Source organism: Ochotona princeps, chromosome 13 (assembly GCF_030435755.1).
Source record: "Ochotona princeps isolate mOchPri1 chromosome 13, mOchPri1.hap1, whole genome shotgun sequence".
NCBI lineage: Eukaryota > Metazoa > Chordata > Mammalia > Lagomorpha > Ochotonidae > Ochotona > Ochotona princeps.
The window spans coordinates 54,978,830-55,001,288 of record NC_080844.1 but is presented as its reverse complement, the minus strand read 5'-3'; the positions used below and the strand labels follow the sequence as shown (position 1 = coordinate 55,001,288).

General features: G+C 44.0%; 1 protein-coding gene and 1 pseudogene across 1 annotated transcript in view; one reads left to right on the top strand and one right to left on the bottom strand.

Annotated features, from left to right (window-relative positions):
* Window positions 1–22,459, top strand: part of GPAM (glycerol-3-phosphate acyltransferase, mitochondrial) — a 158,687-nt gene that overhangs the window by 68,235 nt on the left and 67,993 nt on the right. Inside the window, exon 2 of the mRNA XM_004579846.3 lies at window positions 18,497–18,657. The gene's annotated coding sequence lies outside the window, so the exon portion shown is untranslated. The remainder of the gene's footprint in view (window positions 1–18,496; window positions 18,658–22,459) is intronic.
* LOC101528773 (homeobox expressed in ES cells 1-like) lies at window positions 17,237–17,783 on the bottom strand (annotated as a pseudogene).

Genomic DNA, 22,459 nt, shown 5'->3' with positions numbered 1-22,459 from the left:
TTGCTCCCCAAATGCCCACCACAGCTGAGATTGGGACAGGCTAAACCAGGAACCCAGAAATCCACCTGGGTCTCCCATGTGGGTGGTAGTAACCCAAATACATGGGCCATCATCTACTGCCTCCCAGGAACATTAGTTGAAAGCTGGATTAGGAAAAGAGGCAGGACGCAAAACATGCACTGTGACATGGAATGTGAATATCCTAAGTGGCTGCTTAACCAGCTAGGCCACAATGCTCACCACTGTTATTTTAAAGAACGTTCTACCATTTGCAGCCATGTTTAAATGAATGAAATAAAAGCCCTTTAAGCCACTCTTAGCCAGTGTGTTGAGAGGGAAACCCTGAGCTTGGAGCTGGGGTATAACTGACAAAGGAGTTGGGAATGTGGGGCTGTGATCAAGGCTGTTTGCATGGCTGGGCCCTCCTCCTATTCTCTCGCTCAGCCCAGCAGCTTGCTAGTTTGTGTTTAAAGGTCATTGCCTTTCTAGCCAACCAACGTCAGTCAATAGCTTGTCTGCATTTTAAGGTTCTCATGTCTTCCCTTTCCTGTGTCTGTACTCCAAGCTTCATGGAAGTTCAATTCCACAGGCTCTGCTCCCTGACATCTTAAAAAGAGCTCTGGCTGGAATACTGGCCAGTCTTTTGGGTTGAGTCAGGATAGAGGTTCAGTAGGCTGTGACTTGGACAAATGTGATCAGTTGGTATGACAGCCTTCAAGAGGCCTAGAAACTCATGTTTAGTTTTTCTCCTAAGTGACCCTTCCTAATGGCTTTGTTGACAAGAGTCCTTTGTTGAGGCATTGGTGGAGAGAGCGGGAGGGAAGGAGGGAGTTGGATGTGTTGCTGAATCTTCTCATGGGAGAAGGGGTTTTATGTGTGAAGATCCTAGGAGGCTCAGAGGGGATGGATGGGGAAGAGCCCTTGCAATTCTAGTGGACACCCTCTGGCCTCCTCCCACACACTCAGAATTGGGATTGAAGGGACACTACTGGCTGCCTGGCCTTTTAATTTCTCTCTCCTGAGTCCACAAATTCTGCAGAGAGTCATTTCTTCACAATTATTCCAAGTTTTACCCTTTGAAGCATGCAAGGACCTAAGGGGGCAGGTGCCCTGTGCAGATAGATGCCTGGGATTTGAGGTGGATGCTGCATTCAAATCCACGCTCTGAATCCTGTCTGTGCTGTCTGGTCATTTGAGTCTGCTTTTGCATTTCAGTTCTCTTACCTAATCTGTGATCTTGACATTACCTTACCCCCACCACACACACATGGGTAGAATTAACTATAGCCTTTTCCAACCAGGGGATGTCTCCATGTATTTTCCTCTTCTGCTGTTCCCCAGCTTCCAGAACGTTCCACAGTTGAAGATAGGTGGGAGTGCCAAGGGCAGCCTCCTGCAGAAGGAAGATGTCACAGATAATCAACGTGCTGCCTGAGTGGGTTAGGAATGTATTGGGGGGCAGGGAGAAGATTGGAGATAGGGTTTGGGGTCTGGGGGTGGGATGGGGGGAACTAGGTGGCAAGGCCCTAGCCCTAAGAAGCTCGTGTTGCCTCATCTCCTTTTGTTAATTCAAACCCTATATGGCAAGAAAGGTGTTAGCCATTGAACATAATTTTGAATCTTTAATGTTCTTTGGGGGAATGTAAAAGAAAACAATAAGAGAAAAAGGTAAAATTCCTTTTTCTGGGGGCATGGTGTGATGGCGGGGACGCTTGTGCTTTGCTGGCATTGTGGCCACAGCTGCAGCCTCCTCCGCTGTTGGTGGGGAGGCTTCCTCCTTGATTGTAGGAGCCACTTGCCTTCCATGGCCACCATGTCCAAGGATGACCCAGAGCCCCTCTTTCCCTAGGTCTCATGGTTTTCATATACCAAACGAAGCATGTAAAATAAAGACTCTCTGAGGACACTCCTTACTGCTGAGTGTAAGATTTTATAGATGGAACAGATTCTCCATTTAAAACAACAATTTATCTTTCCAGGAGTCTATGTTATTTCTTGTTGAAAAACTATCAAATGCCAACTAAAAGTGCCACAGCCTTTTGCCTAGGAAACAATCAGTTCTCTGTGCTGGTCTAATCTGCCTGTCTTGGTGGATGGAGGGAGAGGAAGTGTAGCCTGGAAACTGAATAATAATATGCTTGGGAATTTTTTCCCTTGTGAAGGGATACACTTCGGGGGCAAACTGTGTGAGAACATATGGAACATTCCATTCTAGCGTCATCTGGTGCCTGTCCCACTGTTGTTGATGGAACTTCGCAACAGGGAAATCTTTGTTCCTAGAAGCGTTTTGTTGCGTTCTTCTCCCATCCAAAAAGCAGAGGCTGTGGTCAAGCAAGAAGGTCCCTGAGGTCCCCCATCTCTCTGCAGCCAACCCATCTCCCCTCTTCTCAAGGCCCACAGAGAGAAAGTTCTGCACTAGCTTCCCACCAGAAAAAGCTCTTTTCAGGGCTGGGTGTGGGGGTGGAGCAAGGGAGTTCACGGTAAAAGTGGCCACTTTCCAACTGCTGAAAAAGCCTCTTGTGTTGGAAGAAAACATGAGAAACTAGAGGGCAGAAAAAGGGAGGCTGTGTTAGATTTGTAGAAGGGTGGGCTGGGGCGGAAGTAGGCGTCACGGGAGAGCTGAGCATTTCCCATTGACTGGTTTAGACCCTGCTGCATACTTCAGGGAGTGACAGGGTCTGGATTCAGACACAGGGAGTCACTGAGTTGGTTCAACAACCCATGTGTTTTCCTCCAGGGATGTTCCATTGGGTGGCAAGATGGAGACCTCATTTCTTACATATAACATTCTGCCTAAACATCTGCTTAGTAGGTGCTATGTGGGGCCTTTGGGAGAGTAACTTTGAGGGTTTGGAAACATACTAGGAGATTAAACTCTGTCTCTTTTTATATTAAAAGATGCACTTATTTATTTATTTGAAAGAATTAGAGAAAGGGGGAGAGTGGGACAGAGGGGAAGAGAGAGAGAGAGAGAGAGAGAGAGAGAGAGAGAGAGAGAGAAAGAGAGAATGAGAATATATCTTCATTTTGGTGATACACTGCCCAAATGGCTGCAATGTTCTGAGCTGGATCCATTCAAAGCCAGCAGCTTCTTTCTGAGGCTCCCATGTGGGTTCAGGGGCTCAAAGACCTGGGATATTTTCTGTTGTATTCCCAGGAGCATTATTCAGGAGCTGGATTAGAAGTGGAATGGTCAGGCCTTGAATGGGATGCAGCAGCTTTACATGCTAAAGCATGGCACCACTGCCTCCTCCTCCACTGGTTAGGAAGAAAGCAAACCTTTTCTAGCAGAATGTGGCTGGATATTCCTGGGGACCTGCAAGAAGACACAGATCATGATTGGCACCTGCTTGTCTCTACCCCGTGGCCCTTGGCCCAGGACACTCTGGCCTCCCTGCCTTCTGGGAACGCTATGCGAGGACTTCACCCTGAATGTGGCCTTGAGAGACAAGGTCTTCTATTAGGCGTATGACTGAGTAGCTCTGGGATCATGGAGTCAGGGATCTCAGCCCCATTAGTGTCTGGCATTGAGGGATGGTTATGGTTGTCAGCTGTGGCCTGCAGCTTGCAGCTAGATCCATTTTCAGTTCCAGCTACTAAATGATGGTCTGCAAGGGAGATTCCTGGTGTGACTTGGCTTCCCACTTTTCTGCAATACAAATTCTTGAACCTTTGTCATGGGCTGTTTTTTTTTCTTTTTCTTTTGAAAGAGTAACACAGAGAGGGGAGAAGGAGAGAGTGAGAGAGTGAGAGAGTTGGAGATAGAGATAGAGATAGAGATAGAGATAGAGATAGAGATTGAATCTGTTGGTTTGCTCCCCAGATGGCTGCTACTGTCAGGGCTGGGTCAGCTTGAAGCCAGGGGCTTCATCCAGGACTCCCACATGGTCAACAGTGGCCCATACACTTAGGCTATCTTCAGCTGCTTTCTCCATGCTTGTGGCATGAAGCTGGATTGGAAGTAGAACAGCCTGGACACAACAAGTGCCCGTGTGTGGTGCTGACATTATAGGCTTTACTTGCTATGCCACAAAACCAGCCCCTTCTAAGTATTAGACATGTCTTCTGAAAGTCATTTCTGTGTGTACCAGATGTGACATATTGTTCATATAGCACCTGGTGGACAGCATGCCAGTTCGTTCTCAAGGAAATCCAGTGAGGGAGGCAATGATATAAGCCCCATTTATCAGATGAGGAAACTAAAAGGTAATAGACTGATAAGTTGTCGTGCCAGAACTACGAGGTTAGACAAACCTAGTTTTAGCATCTCAGCCTTGACTGTGTTATATCTTACTTAGCAATGAAAGAGAATTAACTGGAATATGGAGTTGGATGGGACTTACCAGGTCAGTGAGCCCAACAATCTCCTTTTATTGGTGAAAAAGTGGAGGCTTCAACTTCACCTTATCCATGTCCTGATGGTCCTAGCTTAGTGACTCTGAATTTTATCACACCTGGTGGTTCCTTGATTTGTGGTGTTTCCATACGGGAATGTAAAGCTCTGAGTTGCCTTCCACATGCTTCATTCCCTATCTTCCAGCCCCAGGGATGTCCTTGAAGGCCTCTGTCCTGGGAAGTAGAAACACTCCCCCAGGACCATGTGGCCCTGCAGTCTGGCGCCAGTGTGCACTTGGTTTGTCCTGCTTGCTTTTTTGAGTTAATTCTTTCCAAGGTGAACTCAAGCATTCTCCTCCAGTTTTGTGTTTCAGTTTGGATCTTTGTCCTTGGTAATCCTTGACAGTCTTGTTTGCAGAGGTAAGCCTGGAGCTGGCGCTGGTGCACAACCACATGAGGTTTCAGTGAGGAGGCTCTGCCCCATGACACTTAGACAGTTCTACCTCATCACATGGTGTGTGAATGGTTTCTGCCTCCTCCAAATGGGTCTGAAAATCCATAAAACTGTGTCATTATAATGCTATGTTTTATTCAAAGCAAAAAGTAAAGTTTCACATCACCCTTTAAGAAACAGCATAACAGCAATAGCCTAGCGGCTAATGTCCTCACTTCACACTCATCAGGATCCCATATGGGCACTGCTTCTAATTCCGGCCTCCCTGCTACCCATTCAGCTCCCTGCTTGTGGCCTGGGAAAGCAGTAGAGGGTGGTTCAAAGCCTTGGGACCATGTACCCGTATGGGAGACCAGGAAGAGGCTCTGGGCTTCTGGTTTCAGATTGGCTCAGCTCCAGCTGTTGTAGCCACTTGTGGAGTGAATCAGCAGATGGAAGATCTTCTTTTCTGTCTCTCCTCCTCTATATATATCTGACTTTGCAAGAAAAATAAATCTTAACAACAACAACAAAAAGAAACAGCATAACAATAAGCCAGAGTAGGTGTGGGCTGGTTGGGCTTTGCCACAGCATCAGCTGGCGGATGCTGGCATGGGGAGCAAATTCTGTCAAGCTAAACTGCAGAACCACCTGGAGAGTGCAAGATCTGGGACTGGGAATGGGCCCATTGGGGAAACAGTGAATAGCTCCCTCTTGAGTTACCACTCCCACTGGTAAGCATGAGAACCAGGCAGGCATGACTAGACAGAGAATGGCACGTGATGGCATCAGTGTGGGGCTGGTTGGGTTGAACTAGGCTTCAATACCCATTGACATGTATGGGAGCTGAATGAGATGTGGGACAGACTGGACTAGTCTGCTATACATACTGACAAGCACGGGAACCAGGACAGGGGGTGGGCCTGGTGGGGGTCATTGGGAGTTGCTTTGACTAGGCTGCAGCCCATATGATTGGTTTTATGTGAAGGCTGAGTGTATGCTGAGCAGAATTGGGCTGGGCTGCAACATCCATTGGTTTGTATAAAAGACAGGGCTGGAAACAAAAATGACCCAGTAATTGCAGCCACCAGCATATGTGTGGGCTCATTTGGGCTATGGACTGTGCTGGACAATCACGCACAAGAATCAGGTCTGGGATCTCCTCAGATGAGGCTTCTTTGGGGATCTCCCAAACTGAACTGCTGGACTCAGAACTCAACCATGGAGAGAATTGCAGCTTCCATGGTCTGTCCATGGAATGCGTGTTTCAGAGCTGGGCATCCTCAGTGACTTAGAGTAGTGGACAGCTAATCTACGTGCACATGGAGAATACGGCAGTACATTGGATCCTTCAGAGGATACCTGGTACCACAACAGAGGATGCAGGACAGAACAAATTGATTAACTGCCCTAGTCAAGAGTTAGCAATGAATTCCTTGGCAAACAGAGACTCTAAGCTAGACACTATATCAGCCAGTGGATTCTGAAGAGATTTCATTGTGCTTGGAGTGGCGAGATCAATAGGAATTCAGAACTGTTGAACTATCAAAACCACTTGAGCAGGACCCTTGCAGCATGCCTTACATCAGGGACTCTGGCATGTTTGGGAAGCAGGGTGTAGCTTTTCCCCTTATCTTTCCCCTTCCCCCAGATATGGGAAGGCACAAAGAGAATGTGGGAACAATGTCTCACCCACTTTGCTCTAGCCCTTAACTGTTTGCATCCTAGTCAACTATGTAAAAACCCTCAAAAATAAAATAAAAAGGGAAAGCATAACAAGTGAAAATTAATTTTAGAAAATGGAATATAATGGCTGATGTAATGGCTCAACAAGCTAATCCTCCACCTGAAAGTACTAGCATTCCAAATGAGCACCAGCTCATGTTCTGGCTACTCCACTTTCTAACCAGCTCCCTGCTTATGTCCTAGGAAAGCAGTAGAGGGTGGCCCAGGTTCTTAGAACCCTGCACCCACATAGGAGACCTGGAAGAATCTCCTGGTTCCTGGTTTCAGATCAGTTCATTTCCAGCTGTTGTGGCCATTTGGGGTGTGAACTAGCAAGTGGAAAATCTTTCTCTGTCTCTGCTTCTCATTGTAAATCTGCCATTCAAATAAAAAACTTAAATGGAATATGATTGGGACTTATTATGGTAAGCTGGCTCCCCCAATTATTTGGGCATTGCTGGCATCCCTCCTGAAAAGACACCCATGTCACTTATTGAGTTGGAGAAATAAGGGTCTACAAACACCTGACACTCTCTGTCTGCAGGGTCTTGAGGCAGGATGGGCTTTTTGCTTCGTGTTTCCCTCAGTGGTTGCCAGAGAGGTTGAGGGCTGACCTTTCCTGTGAAGGAGTTACTTGGAAGAGAGCCTTGAGTAAGATAGAGAAAAGACAAAGAAATCCTGCAACATCAGGATTTTCTGTGTAAGCAGTGGCTCACACTCTCCAAGGCAAACTTCTTTACAGGAAACAGTATGGGGAAAATCAGTCAGGGGGGTTGGGAAATTGGGCAGGGGCAATTCCAGACTATGGAATTGTATCATACAACTCAAAATTCAAAATAAAAATAAAAAATATTAAAAAATAAAAATATGAATGAGTAAGCTTAGTTGAGTAAAGATTATAAGGGCTTCGAGGGAGGGAGAGTTTGGTGTAATGGAATTGCTGGAATAATTTGTTCGTGGTGATATAGTATGAGATACTGCAGGTTTTCATTCAGTGGATAGTTATATAGAATCTACACTTAGTCTGGGTTGGGTCTTTCAGAGACCTCCCTCATGGAGAACCCCAACAATAGGAACTACTTAGAAAAACACACCAGTGAGAGGTCACAATGAGCTCCCAAGGATGGGGATTGGAGTCCAGAGTAGATCTCACTGAGAAGAGGATATAGAAAGGGTCTATGGAAGTTCATGGGAAATGCTTATTATAAAAATCTGTGCCTGGATTTCATTTTTTTTGCACCAAGATAAGTAACCTTTTAATTCTACTTTCTGTGAAGGACTCTTCATATATGATAAACACAATATGAACTCTATCCACTCAATGTTTTTAAGCATTGTTAACTGTAGGCACAATGCCAAACAACAGATCTTTAGCACTAGCCCAATTCTGTAAAACTATATCTTTACATCCATTGAATAGTTCCTCTACCCCCAGAACGTGGTAATTACTGCCTTACTCTGTACGTGGGATCATGCATTGTTTATTCACCATGTCTGGCTTGTTTTGCTTAGATCAGGTTCATCCATGAGTTGCACATAGCAGAAGGTCTATCCAATAATTTCTTTATCCTTTTTCTAGCAGAGGAAACAGGAACTATCCAGTTCTATAGGTAGAGCTCTGCCTAGGAGGTGGAGGGTTGGCCCAGGGCAGTGGGCAGTGTGGCTGGATCTATAAATTTCAGGGAAGTGCTATGACTTGAGGACGTCACAGTTCTGGGGGCCAGAGCTGAGGTGGGAGAAATGGTCTGATACCAGAACCACCACAAGTCCTCCAGCACAGTTTTAATGAATATGCAATGTGTGGGTTTTGCTGTCCAAGTAAATAGAAACAGTTCTGAAGCGCTCACTGTGAAGATGGGGCACTAAGTAACAGACAAGCTGTACTCCAAGGCCAGGTCAGGAGAGCACCCAGCAGAGGAGCAGATCCCTAGCAGAGTCCTTCTTGTCCCATTCTGGGCATGAAAGGCTTTGCTGCTTTGGGCTTGGAAATGGATTTTGAGAAGGAGCAGGATTTTTGAAGTCTTCTTATTGTTCTGATAGTAAAATAATACTGTTCACTATAAAAAAGTATATTTCAGACCAATACAAATTTAAAAGATCTCCAGTAATCTCACTCCCTGAAATAATCAATATTTAAGCATATTTTTCTGTTCTCTCCCCCTTTGTACACAACACCCACTGCCAATGCATAAAATTTTGACCACACTGCTTCATAGTATGGTGTATGTTATTTTGTTGTTGCTGTTGAACAAATGGTGAGCTTTTTCTAAGGCAGTAAAATCTTTGTCATGTTATTTATTTCCTAGTATTTAATTATGTTGTTCTGGCTGTGATTCAAGGATATTGTGTCCTTGAAAATTTATTGTTTTCATTTATCGTTACATATCCTCATATTGCCATTCAAAATGCTTATCTCCTTAAACATTCTTCTTTTGTAAATATTTGTGCATATTTCCAATTATTCCCTTATAATAAATTATTGAGCTAGAGTTACTAGATTGAAAGTTCTTAAATATACTATATCTATTAATCAACTGACTTTCAAAAGTTTGTAAGTATATATAAGCCCAAGAAAAATCTAGGGAGAGATTGATATCACTATATCCAAATTAATAATGAACATTGTTCTTTTAAAAACCATTTCCGGTTTGAAGGGTTTCAAGCAAATGTCACTTTTATACTTTTATCAGTTAGCTTTCACCCTGTACCAGATCACTTCTCCCTCTTTCATACAATGGCTTATAAACACACCCATGGGAATGCAGTGTTTTGGCGCAATGGAGTAAAGCCCACCACTTGCTATACTGGCATCCCTTATGGGTACCAGTTTGTAACCTGATGCTCCACTTCTGATCCAATTCCTGCTGTTGGCATGGGAAATACAGCAGAGGATGCCCCAAAGGCTTGGGCACCTGCTACCTGTGTGTGATACCCAAATGAAGCTCCTGGGTCCTGGCTTTGGGCTGATTGAATGCTGACAATTGTGGCCAACTAAGGAGTGAGCCTGTGGATGAATCTCTCTGTGTGTGTGTGTGTGTGTGTGTGTGTGTGTGTGTGTGTGTGCGTGCGCCAACTATTTAGTGCCTAACCTGTGGCTAGGTAATTTGGAATGAGCTTAGCAGGAGCGTTCTGCTAGTTTTGACTGACAGACCCTTTATGCATCTGTGATGAACTGCTGCCTACTAAAAAGCTCTACTCTGGGGGAATTTGCTGTTTATTTCCAATCGGGGCAGGGTATATTCCTCTAAAATTCTTACCGTTCAATAAACTAGTGTGCACATCCTGCTATGATTGGGGAGGGGTCCTGAACATAGCAAGAGAGGACAAACCCAATGCACAAGCACTTCACAATCACTCTGGCTAACATCCTATTGGCTAAATTGAGTCACAGACTTGAACTGTGTCAGCATGGGAGCATGCTTAGCCAGTCAGCAAGGATGGATGGCTAAGATAAGGAAAGACGACATTTGTTAAGGACGAGATACAGTGATACCAAATACTACCATGCAATTAGTTGTGTGCCAAACAATTTCCATGCAGTATTTCATTAAATCCTCACAGTATCCTTGGACTAGGTGCTGTTGTGAGCGTGCCAAACCTTGAAGACTATATTAGTTTGAGTTTGGTCAAAGAAGGAGACCAGTAGGGGACATGGATTAAGAGATTTCTTGCAAGGACTTGGCTGTAGGCCATTTCAAAGGCTGGCATAGCAAGCCCGAATCTCTAATGCAGACCATCTGGAAAGACAAGCTGGGATGCCAGGCATAAGCCTGAGACATAGCCCATGTACAAGATTCCTGCCACTCACATGGAAGCCTTGGCTCTGTTCTGAGGCTGTCAACTGACTGAGTGAGGAACACCCAAATTATGCAGGTCAATCTTACTGTCTTAAACTCCACTCAATATGCAGTTTTTAGTCATGTCTACCCCACTCCCTGTATTTAACACATGTAAATACTATCAGAAAAACTAGAGAGGTCCACCAGCTCACCTGAACCACACAGGCACTAAGATGGTAGCCCTGGAACTAAAATGCAGCTATGATTTTAGAAGCCTCATTATTATTAATAATTATATTCTTTATAAGATTTGATTTACACTTCTCTTTTTTAAGATTTATTTTTTGATTTATTTGAAAAATAGAGTGACAGAGAGGGAGAGGGAAGTGGCGGGGGGGCAGGATAGGGAGAGAAAGCGAGATCTGTCATCTGTCCAAAAGGCCATAACAGGCCCACACTGGGAGCTGGGAACTCCACTATAGCCCCCCACATAGATGCAGAGACACAAGCATTTGGGCCATCTTCTACTACCTTTATGAGCACATTAGCAGCAAGCAAAGTGAGGAAGACTAGCTGGGACTTGAACCTGCACTCTCATGTGGAATGTCAGTGTGAGAAGCAGAAGTTTCAACTGCTACACCACGTCATTAGCTGGTGACATCCTTTTCTTGGATTGTGAATAGTACTTGTGTATCTTTATATTGGAAAATTCTGTACTTTTTCTTTTGTAAATTTTTCACCTTCACTGTGGAGATGGGGTTAGCATCTTAACAAGTGGAAATTGAGTCCTGGGAAGAAATGTTTGACACAAGAGCTGGAAACTGAGGAACCACAAAGAGTGTTGCTTTTCTATTATTACTATAACAGCACACACACTGATCTAGAGTTCTAAAACCACACAGACTTGTAAGCTTGCTATCCCAGGCAGCAGAAGTCTGAAACCATTTCTAGTGGCCTAAAATCAGGGTGTCAACAGGGCTTGGAATGTTTATAGAGGCTCTGGTCTTATTTCTCCCTTCCTTAATGGCTGCCCACATGCCTCACATCATTGCGATCCCTGTCTCCATGAATACATCCCCTTCTCTGCCTTTCCTCTTTCTTCTAGGGACTCTTGTCAGTATTTTGGGTCCCTTAGATGATCAGACCAGTCTTCCTATTTTAATATCCCCAACTTGATCATGTCTGCAAAGTCTCTGCTGCCATTTGAAGTTACAGATTCACATGTCTCAGGGGTTAGGATGAGGATGTCTTCGGAGACTCATTGTTCTTACTGCCACAACGGGCTTTGGTGTGTGTAATCTATTTTATTAAGTCTCTCTGTAAAATTAGGAGGTGGTAGTTGGAAGAGGTAGCTTGGGAAAGACATTGGGAGCCTTGAGTGCTTCTGCAGGGCACCAAACTGGGCATCTGAAGACTGTGTTCAAATCCTTGTTCCACTGCTATTGTATGGTCTTGTACAGTTCATCCATACCCTCAACTTGCTATTGAATGCAGTTTTTGCCTAGCCTGTAATCAGCAGTTACTCTGAGCTGTAGGCCCTGGGACATGCAGGGTTCTTGAAAGTCAGCGAATCTTTCCTTAGTAAAATCACACAGCAACTCCCAAGATATGTCATTTTCTAACCACATGGAGATTCTGTAGTGATGACCAATGAATACCTTTCATTCCAAAGTAACTGAAGTTGTCACAGTTGTTGGTCAGTCTACAAATTCTGGTAACAGCAAGCTTTTAACATATATGTGTTTGGCAAGTTCATTTTGTAAAGGGGGCTTGGTGCCGTTGGGGCGGATGGATCTTTCCGGCGAGCAGGTTCCTTTTATAGTAAGGAGGAATGGAGAGAGCTGCTGTTTTCCAGAGGGGAGAGGCAGAGGGAGATGCTTTTTCATGAGGTCATCTGGGGGTGGAGTGGGTTGTGCACTGAGCAGTCCTGTTCAGCCTGGTAACTTCTCAGGCTCACCAGCAAGATGCTGAAGCCAGAGTCCCATGCCCACACCTCCTAATGGAATGGGACACAACCTAGGCAAGGGACATGGTAAAAAATTCTTGTATTAATCTAATATGCAGCATAGTTAGGGAGGCAGTGGCTTCAAGTGATGTTAAACTCATTCAGAGATTATGATGGGCTACCTGAGGTAGGAAAAGAGGCAACGGCAATGGAGACCTTGAGAATGTGGAATAGGCAGCCAGAAATGACTGGATTTGGGATTTGAGGAATTTAAAAGTAACATCAGGCTTGAGCAATCACATTAATCATGATTGCCAAGATAATATAGGAAAAGAAGGGAAGACAAACCTTTTAGAAACACCTAATGTACGTAATACTTATGTGCATTTGTCTCTCTTTATGTTCCAGCAATCATGAGGCAGGGCTCTGATCAATCCCTTGCATAGCTGGGGAAACCAAAGCTGGGAGGCAAGTGGCAAGGCCAGTGCCCCACTCCGCTCTGTGTGTATCACACTTTGGGTCTTCATTGCCAGTCCTCACTGCCACCTCGGGATGCATGGGTGAGCTCAGCAGTGGTTCCCTGTCCTGTGGAAAGGGCCCAGACTAGTACCAGCTAGGAGACCACTTTGTGGGTCATGTCTGTAGGAAGACTCCTTGGCTATTCCAGGTCTGATTCCATTGCAGGTCAATGGTACTTACTTCTAAATCCTGTATCCTTCCATAATTCTTCCCAAGGCCAAAAACTTCAAATATTCCGGGGGACAAGATTAGAAAGAATCATGTAGTGGGGCTGATCATTGCAAGGAGGTGACTTGGAAGAGATGATGATAAGGTTTGTGTTGCAAGAATGGAACCTTTGCATGCAATTGAAATACCCTGAAATTAGGATGTAGTCATGGCTAACCATTGTGTCCCCTGCTCAAGGAGTGGATTTAAAGAATCAAAAATTTATATTGAATTTTATTGCTGCAGTATGCATTCAAAATAAGTAAAAGATCTAGCCCAGAAGTCAGCCCTTATTTCTAAAGGCTGGATTTTACTTACTTCACATGAGCCTGAGAGAGGCCTCTCCACGGTCCTTTGTGGGATGGTCATAATGATGACTAGTAGGTGTTGAGGTTATGGTTCCAACTTTTTGTTTGAAGCAGTAGCAGTGCATTGTCTCACACTTCTGGAAGCTGGACATCCCAAATCAGGCATTCAGCAGGACTGGAGCCACTTATTCTGCTTCTTCTGGCACCTGCATCGCTCCACTCTCTGTCATTACGTGGTTCACTCACTACTTACAGGGAAACTAGTTGTGTTAGTCTATTGGTCCATCTTATTCCAGTATGACTCCATCTTAACTGCCTATTTCCTAAATCACTTCATTTCCTAATTAGGTCACATTTTGAGATTCAAGTGATTAGACCTTCACTACGCCCTTTTCTCTGTGTGTGTGTGTGTGTGTGTGTGTGGAGGGGGGATGAGTGGTGACCAGTTTCATGTATAACATCTACTTACTTGACCATGCATTGTTTCAGAGCGTTTTACAATAGCTTTTCCTATTTCTCCTTTTATTTATTCATTGAGATTTTACCTGTTCATTGTAATTTCATGAGGTAGATCATTTTTATCTCTATTTTTTTAAAAGATATGAGACTTGTAATGACCACAAAGCTTATAAGATTTGCAGGCAGGATTTGAAACCAAGCAATTGACTCCTCTCAGAATAGTGAAGAGGAAAGCAGATAAGACTACTCCTAGGGCAAGTGTCTCCAAGGAAGTTACTTTTATGAAAGGAAGTTTTAAATAAATGCTGAGCACCTGCTACACATGTAGCACTCTGCCAGCTCTGGGGAGACAGGCAAGCAGACCCTATTGTCCCTGCATTAAATGGATACAAATCCCTCAACCACACAAATGGGATGTACAGATGCAAGCTAAGATTAGCAAGGCTGATCCACCTTTAAGAACATTTCGCAAACAACTGGCCCAAACTGGGGGAGAGGGACACCTACAATATAGGGCAATCTTTGAATGGGACAGTGGCTCAAATGGATGCTATATGTGTTCCTGAAGTAATTCAATAAGTAAGTCATCCACTCTTCTTTTTATAATGGATATGTAACCCATTAGTAGACTGGGACATCAATTTAGTAGTTGTGGTTGATGTTAAAACAATCAAATTTCAAACTATATTTCCCATAGGAATGCAGATTTGGTGACACAGTTTAGTATACATATCTGGGGGCATGGTAGACCATGGGAGACATGAGAGACCAGGATAGAGTTCCTGATTCCTGATTTTAGCCTGGCCTAGCCTGATTGTTGTGGGAGAGTAAAACCAGTGTGTAGAAGTTCTCTCTTAAAAAGCGTAAACATGTGTGTTATCTGAATCCCTATGTAAACATATTTCGTAATGCATCATCAGACACATTAGGGAAATTTTAAATGCACTGTTATGATCAGGTTACACACCACACTTGAGCCCTTACCTTGCCTACTGATTTCTCTGGAGTGACCCTGAACAACTTACTTAACTTCTCTGAGCTGTCCTCCGCCTTTAACAGAAGAGCATCTCTCGTGTTGTATAAGCGGAGAATTAAGCAACATGTGGGAATGTTTATGCTAAGCTGTCTGGTGCCCACAAAGGCTTGTTTATACCCAGAGCATGCTCACCTGGCTAAACCCATCCACCTCCACACACATACACGCACACTGATTTTCCTCACAGCTGTCTCTTTCTTGTCCCAGGAAGCAGACTTATTTTGTGTCCCATATCACAATTCCCTGGGCCTCTCTAATCACAGAGCAGCAATGGTGGGCAGTTATCAGCCACTGCCAGGATCCCTCCTCCAGCACTAGATTCTATCCAAGAGTGTTCGCTAAAGTTAGGGGAACCTGTTGAGTCCATAGTTTAGGGTAGCCTGAAGCTGGAGGCAATAGATACAGCCGAGTAAACCCTCTACCATGAGGACACAATACCTTTACAAGGACACTTCTGCACCACGTTCCACACACAGCCTCAGACAGTACTCAGTGGGCGTTTGCTCCATATCTCAAGCTGGAGCCAGCTTGGTCTTGTACCCTCTCCTGATCTCCCTGTGTAGTAACTTCACTATGGGTTGTGTATTTTCCCTCAGAAGTTCATGCACTGAAAACTAAGTTCCTTAATGTGGTAGAGTTTGGAGTGGGCCCCAAGGGGAGGTGTTTTGTTCATGAAGGTGGAGCTCTGGTGAAGGGGTCAAGGTTTCTTGCCCATGAAATGGTTAGTGGCTGTGAGAGTTCCTGCCCTTTCCCTTTGGTGTACCCATGTGCACTTCCACTTTCTGCCACTAGGTGAAGTGGCACTAGGCCCTCACTGGAAGCAAGTGAATGACATTGTAACGCTCTGGACCTTGCTGGCCACCACAACCATTACCCCGAATAAACCTCTCTGCTTTGTTAGCTGCCCAGTCTCAGAAAACAGACCAAGGTGCTGCTTCTGTTCTTCCTGGAATTGTTTCTATTTCAAGAAATTCCCTGCCTCTGAGTATTTGCTTTAGGCTCTGCTCGCAGGGAACCTGGTGAAGACATGGCAGCACCCAAACAGACTTAGAAAGGTTTTCCCATCAGCTTAGGATTAAGAGAATTTGGTCCGACCTGCTGACTTCCACTTCTTAGGACAAAAGGAAGCTGAAAAGGATCACAATGAAAGTTTTAGAAGGTGCATGCTTTTGTATGTGCATGGATGCATGTGCGTATGCACAGCCTGCTCAATTTGAGCTTGGGCTTGTGGCTTTAGCCTGGGCTGGCTAACGCTCCATTTACTTTTGTGTCCTGGAAGAGTCACTGGGGAAGTATTCATTGCATCAAAACTTGGAAATAATTGCAGTTATTATTTAGTGAGAAAGGACTGTATCCATTTAAAAATTTCTATTGCTACTAATTTTAATGTAGTTAATTTAAAAACATGTAGGCTTTAACGTGTTAAATTCATGTTGTAAAATTCACCCATTTAAAGTTTACCATTTTGTGGTTTTTACCATCTGTAGAGTTGTTCCAGTACCACTACACTCAACTTTATAATATTTTTATCATCCCCAAAAGACACCCTGTAGCCACTAGCAGTTGCCCTTCATTTACCCTCAACTTTCCCTATCCATTGGCAATCACAAATTTATTTTCTGTTGCCATTGTTTTGCCTATTCTGAATATTTCATAAGAGCGGAATTATGCTATGTGGTATTTCGTGGCTAGCTTCTTTTACTTAGTAGTCTTCCCAGTTTTTTTTTAAGCCAGGTAACCAATATCACTTTAATATATTAAATGTTACTTAAATATAAATATATTTAATAATATAAATAATATTTATAAATATAAAAAAGTAAATATAATATAAATAAGTAAATATAAAGTTACTTAAATTTTGCATTTATTTGCTGGTATTGTGCAGCACAGTGCCAATGGTGGATATCGTAGCTGCTGTTTACATCTCTGGCATAGTGACTTTGCCTAAAGACCCAACAACTTGAAATTGGTATGCTAGCAGGATACTTTAATATTGGTGAGATACTGTTATTGCTTATGCCATAAATCATGAAACCCTGAAGATTTATAAATTAATTATACTCTGTAACACAGTTAAGCAACATCATGCTTCATAATGCACTTGAAGTAAACTAGTTAAAATAAACCACACTTTTGTTCTTCTTTTGCTTGAAACAGTTTGTGAACGGAATCCAACTTATGGAATGCACTAGTCACAAGTTTATTGATCTTGGTGAGTTATTTCCTAAGAGTAACTGTGCTAACCTAAAAAGTAGCTAGCTTTTCTGAATACACTTGTTTTAAAAATATAGGAAAGATCTTTATTATAACTAAAAGTGCCCAAATATAATGTGTACCATGCTATAACAGTAATTATTTATACTGCATTTTTAGAAAAAATACAATATACAGATTAAATGCAGGAAAAAAAAAAAGCACATTTTAAGCAGCTGGTTTTTCCCTTCATTGGTTCTTCATGGTCTGCACTTGGAAGATAATTCCACCTGTTTAGTTTTGTATCTGTTCCAGAAGATTTGTGTTGAAATTCTTTTTTTCCCCCCTTAGAAACTGTGTTCCTTTAAGGGACCTTTTCAGCTTTGCACACTGAATTTGGAACCAAACCTGGATTCTGTCTTCTTTAAGATCCATTTTTTGAACTAAATCTTATCTGATATCAATACCAGGATGACAGTTTACTCTAAAGACATTTTCCAACACTTCAATCTGATTTTGAGTAAAACAGTCTTTGGTCTTCAAGCCTCTATGCCAACTCAACTCTCTTTTCAAAGAGACTCTCTCTGAGGCTGGAAAGTAATTTTGATATTTCACAGATCCTTCTTCTGGCATTGGGTGATCCACCGTGTGTGGGCATGATATCCCATTGGGAAAACCTAGGGAGCTGCAGTTGTCTGTCCCTGGCCTGTGGGATTTCACTATTGGAACGACTTTCACTGTCTGTCTTCTGGTGAAGTCCTAAGATGCTCTCAATTGAGAAGGAGCAGAATGAGGGTTGGTTTTCTCCCAGCCGAACCCCTTCATGAAGACTGGGAAACATTCTCTCCTGGGCTACACAGACACAGTTTTAGCCTCTCTCACTCCTGCCCAATTTGTACCAGTCTTTCAAATTTTATTCATCTTCAAGCAAATAGCAGGTTTTAATTTCTTTTTATTGCCCAATGTTTCATCGTGTGAGTATGCCATATGACTATGACTTTGAAAAAATATTTGAGAGTAGGAATGAGAAGAAGTAGAAGAAAAAGAAGAGAGAGAGAGATCCAGTTTATATCCACAATTTCACTCCCCAGTGACCTCCAAATTGAAAAGACCCCCAAACTGGGAGTTGAGCACTCATTCTGGGTCTCTTGCGTTAGTGGAAGGAACCCAGTGACTTGTGACATCACCACTGATTCCCAGGGTTTGTATCAGCAGGAAGCTGGAATAAGGAGCTGGAGCCAGGAATTGAACCCAGGTACTCCTGTGTGAGATGCAAGGCATCTTAAATGGCTTCTTAGCCACTGGGCAAAATGTATACCACTCTATTTTTTATTATCTGTGCTGCATGTCTAGAAAACCTGCTGTAACTACTGTTGAATATGCATACATATGAATGAATAAGTGACCACTGACAGGTGTCAGGACAAGGATGACTGTTATTCCACCAGTCAAGTTGTCAAAGCTAGCAGTATCTATTTTTCTATATAAAAAATTAAAATCCCTATTCTGGGTCCTATGCTACTCATTTAATTCCTCCTAATGTTTTATGCCTAGGATGCACCTCCAGGATATCACCTGCACACTTGGGTATGTTTTGAGATCCCTCTTTCCTGAAGCTTACAGGATTGGAGGACCACAGACAGGATGCAGTTGGGTTGCCTGCTTTTCCCAGCCAATGCACCAAGGAATCTCCTGGAAACTTCCATGCCTCTCAGGTACATGGGTTCCCTGCCAAGAAGGGCATTCATGAGGTTGTATATTGTCACACCTGTTGCTCCTTCTCCATGGAAATCTTACCATCTTACCAGGTGTGGTGGCTGACCTGGTCAACTGGATTATTCCAGATTGACTAGTTCTATTCCAAGAGGTATGGCAGTATCTACTCGTAAAGGTTACAGACAAAGTAAGTCTCAGTTGGAATTCTATCAATTGCATGTTATCTTACTAGCAAGCAGACATACAAAAATGCAGTTCCTTAAGCTTGATAGACTAGGCTTTCTGTCCTTAAAATTCTGTTTCATAATCTTGTATAGATGGTCCTCTTCAAACAAATGCACCAATATTTTCACAGCAGGAAGCAGATACTCTACTAAGAATTGGTCAACGAGACCCTCCCATTGGCTAACACACAGTCCTAAGCCCAGGCTGCATTTCAAGTGTATGAGACGCTGGACGTTCTGGATTCTCATGTGCCATTCATGCTAGAACAGGGGTGCCATACACATTGTCTAGCCAATCTCTGTGTCTTCCTACCCTCAGGAAACAAGGTTTTCCATGTCCATCAAAAATGTTCACAAATCCTCTGGCTGAAGGACTGGTTAGGACTCTGTTTGATTTGATCATTTCACATGCTAACCAGAACCTTGGGACAAGGCCCAGATGAGTGTACTTCAAATGGTCACCAACCACTCTTAGGGTATGGGATAAAATGAGCACATTCCTTGCCATCCAAGCAGCAAATTTTGAAATAAGTGACAGATGACGTGACAGTTGATCTCTAGCTATGGATTGAAGCATGTCATGCATCATCCAAGTGAAAGACGGGCCCATGATTCTGTAAGACAGGTAACCTGTCCCCTGCAAGCAGGATTATGTGGTCGCCTTAGAGGCCACTCCTAGTCTTGGATCCTACACTTAGTGCAGTCTTAGGATTTGGCCCTAAAGACAGCTTGTGTACGGGGAACCAAGATATCTCTATATCCCTTTGTCTTCCTGACTGCACTACTCACCTCCTCCCTTGGCCAGCTCAGAACAGCTCAAAGGTGGAGTGGGCATGTTCTGATACTGGAATGCAGCAGACGGACAGCTGTTCTACCTGGGAATGTGCTGTGATGCGAGGTGGTGTTTGTGAGGCTGAGCTCCCACTCTAGTTCTGCATGGAGGCCACCTGCACACCTGCTGTGTGCCAGACATTGCCAGGAACATCTGCCAGCAATGGGCGCATCTGCTTCCTTTCTCTTTCCCCTCTCTGTGACTGTTCACTTTTTAGTTGACCTTAGAAGAGTGCAGCTCGCTCCCACAGCTGTAGGTTCGAGCCCCAGTTTCTCCTGGTCTTTCCCTTCCTCCTCCCTCTTTGGAAGATTTGTTAATTTTTATGGAAATGAATATTTACAGATAGAAGGAGAGATAGAAATGAAAATCTTCCATCCACTGGTTTATTCCCCAAATGCTCTCAATGGTCAGAGTTGAGCTGATCCAAAGTCAGGAGTTTCTTCCAGGTTTCCCACATGGGTATAGGGTCCCAAAGCTTTGTACCATTTCCCATTGCTTTCCCAGTTGCATTAGCAGGGATCTAGATGGGAAATAGAGCAACCAGATATGAACTGGTGCCCATAAGGGATGTTGGCACTTGCGTGCAGAGGATTAGCCAGTTGGGCCATTGTGCTGGCCCTGGTGTCTCCATTTCCAATTTTGCCATCTTGGACTATTTGCTGCCACTCCTGAGCCTTGCCTGCCTCATCCATAGAGTCAGGGTTACTCCAGATATAATATGCGTGTTCCTTCCCCAAGTCCACCAACCGCCTTTTACCAATGGACTGTTCCTGCTCTGACCTCAACCCAAAATTATCGAGCACATCACAGCTCTGTATTTTGGACAGCTGGCACTCTGAGCTCAGCCCACCCTGCTTTTGCCTCCTCCTCCCTCTCTCTACTCCTGCTCCATGGACTGTGTGTTGTTCTCATGCTTGGAGCTCGTTCCTATCCTGGGATCTTTGTGTCCTCTGTCCCTCTGTATAGAAGACTTTCCCCCAGTGTCTGAAGAGCCAACCCTCTCATTTTCTTCTATTCTTAAAGAAAACTCACCTCTTCCATGAAACCCTAGCTACCCCAGCACCAATGCCATCTTCCTTTCCTATGCCACTTACTCTACAGACCTTCTGCCTGACTCACAACATGACATTCTTGTTGGTACTTTGTCTCTCCTACTGCAGCATCAGTTACAGAAGAATAGAGGTTGGTCTGTGGAGTTTGTTACTGTAGTATCAGCATTTGGAACACTCTAGAAGGTGTACAATGATTATTTATTGTATGCATGTTGAATGAATAAATGAAGGTGTGAGAGATGTGGAGGGCTGATGTTGCTCAGCTGACTATATTCCTGACTGTTGGTCTTGACCAGGCCCCAGTGATATTTCCCATCCTGGGCCTTCCATACCCCTAGATATTCAGATGTGTCATTGCTTATTTTTCACACATCAGGTCAGCTATTTGAGTTTGGATTCTCTATATTAGGCGGTTAGCCCAAAGCCCTTAGCAGTCATGAAGAAACCAACACTAAAACCTCTCCACTCCTCTGTTGTATAAAGAAGTTGCCAGGGATGTGAGCAGAGGCACATGTAGCTAGCAGATGTGCAGTGTCGATGGCAGTGCCAGACACAGCAGGTGCTCAGGCACCCACAGTGGGGGACAAGGATAGCAGCTGAGATTGAGATGCCACCTCACCTTGTCCATCATTGCCAGGAGGGGTTGCTCTTCACATGTGGGGATTCAGAACCTGAATATCCCACCCCCTCACACACACAAGTCCACCTATTCAAAGCTAGTCAAGGAGGGGGACCCAAGGAGGAACTGGAATGCACCAAGATCCCAACCCATCCACCTCTTGTTCCAAAGCCCAGCCCTGAGTCTTGTTTACAAAGTTAAAGGGGTTAGTTGCAGGCAATGACATCCCATGTAGAGGGTTGGGATTGTCTCATTTTCCCCATGTTTAGCACCTGTGCTTAAATACTCTTGGATGGTCAATGACATGGCTTAAAGTGCTTGGTTTGTTCTGGACTTGAGCAGCAAGAGACTATAAGTTGGGGCTCTTGGTTCTATCTCTGTCCACTTCCAACTTGCTGGGTGACTTTGAGGGACATTGCCAGTTTCTCTGAGCCCTTGGGTTATCATCTGCAGAGTTGGGACACACAGCAGTGAGTCAAAAAGTTGAGTGGTTTCCAACGACTGGGTTACTGCTCTGTGAACAGTTTGAGAACTAAATCAGAAGTGAGAAACAGCTGTGTGTCTGGTGTGTTAAAATCTTGTTAGAGATGTGGGCTTCATGTGGTGAAGCATGAAGTGATGCTGGCTTCCGGGGGGTATTTTTGATCAGAAGGTACAGCTGGTTGGGTTCTCATTGTCCATTTTTTGCTTATCATAAGTGGAAGGATTCAGGAACTCAGTGAGGAGCTGCTGATTTTCTCCTATACACTCCCAGCTAATCACCAATTTTGAGTAATTTCACTGTGAATCGTCGTTCCCCCTGTCACAACCCTGATGCCAGCTCTGAGGGTCCTGCCACAGCCTCCTGACCTGTGTGCTTCTTGGTGTGCAGAAAAGACAGAAGGATTCTGGGAGCTAGATTTAGATCACTGCTAGTGCCTGCTGAAGTTTTCCACAGGTTCTCCACTCATGTTCATATACATTGCCAACTCCTCACATGGCTCATGTGGCCCTCTGATCATCTCAGCCACATTGAATTATCTCCTGCCCTTTCCTGCTCTCTGTCTTTTGCACATGCTTCTCTTTTGGAAGGAC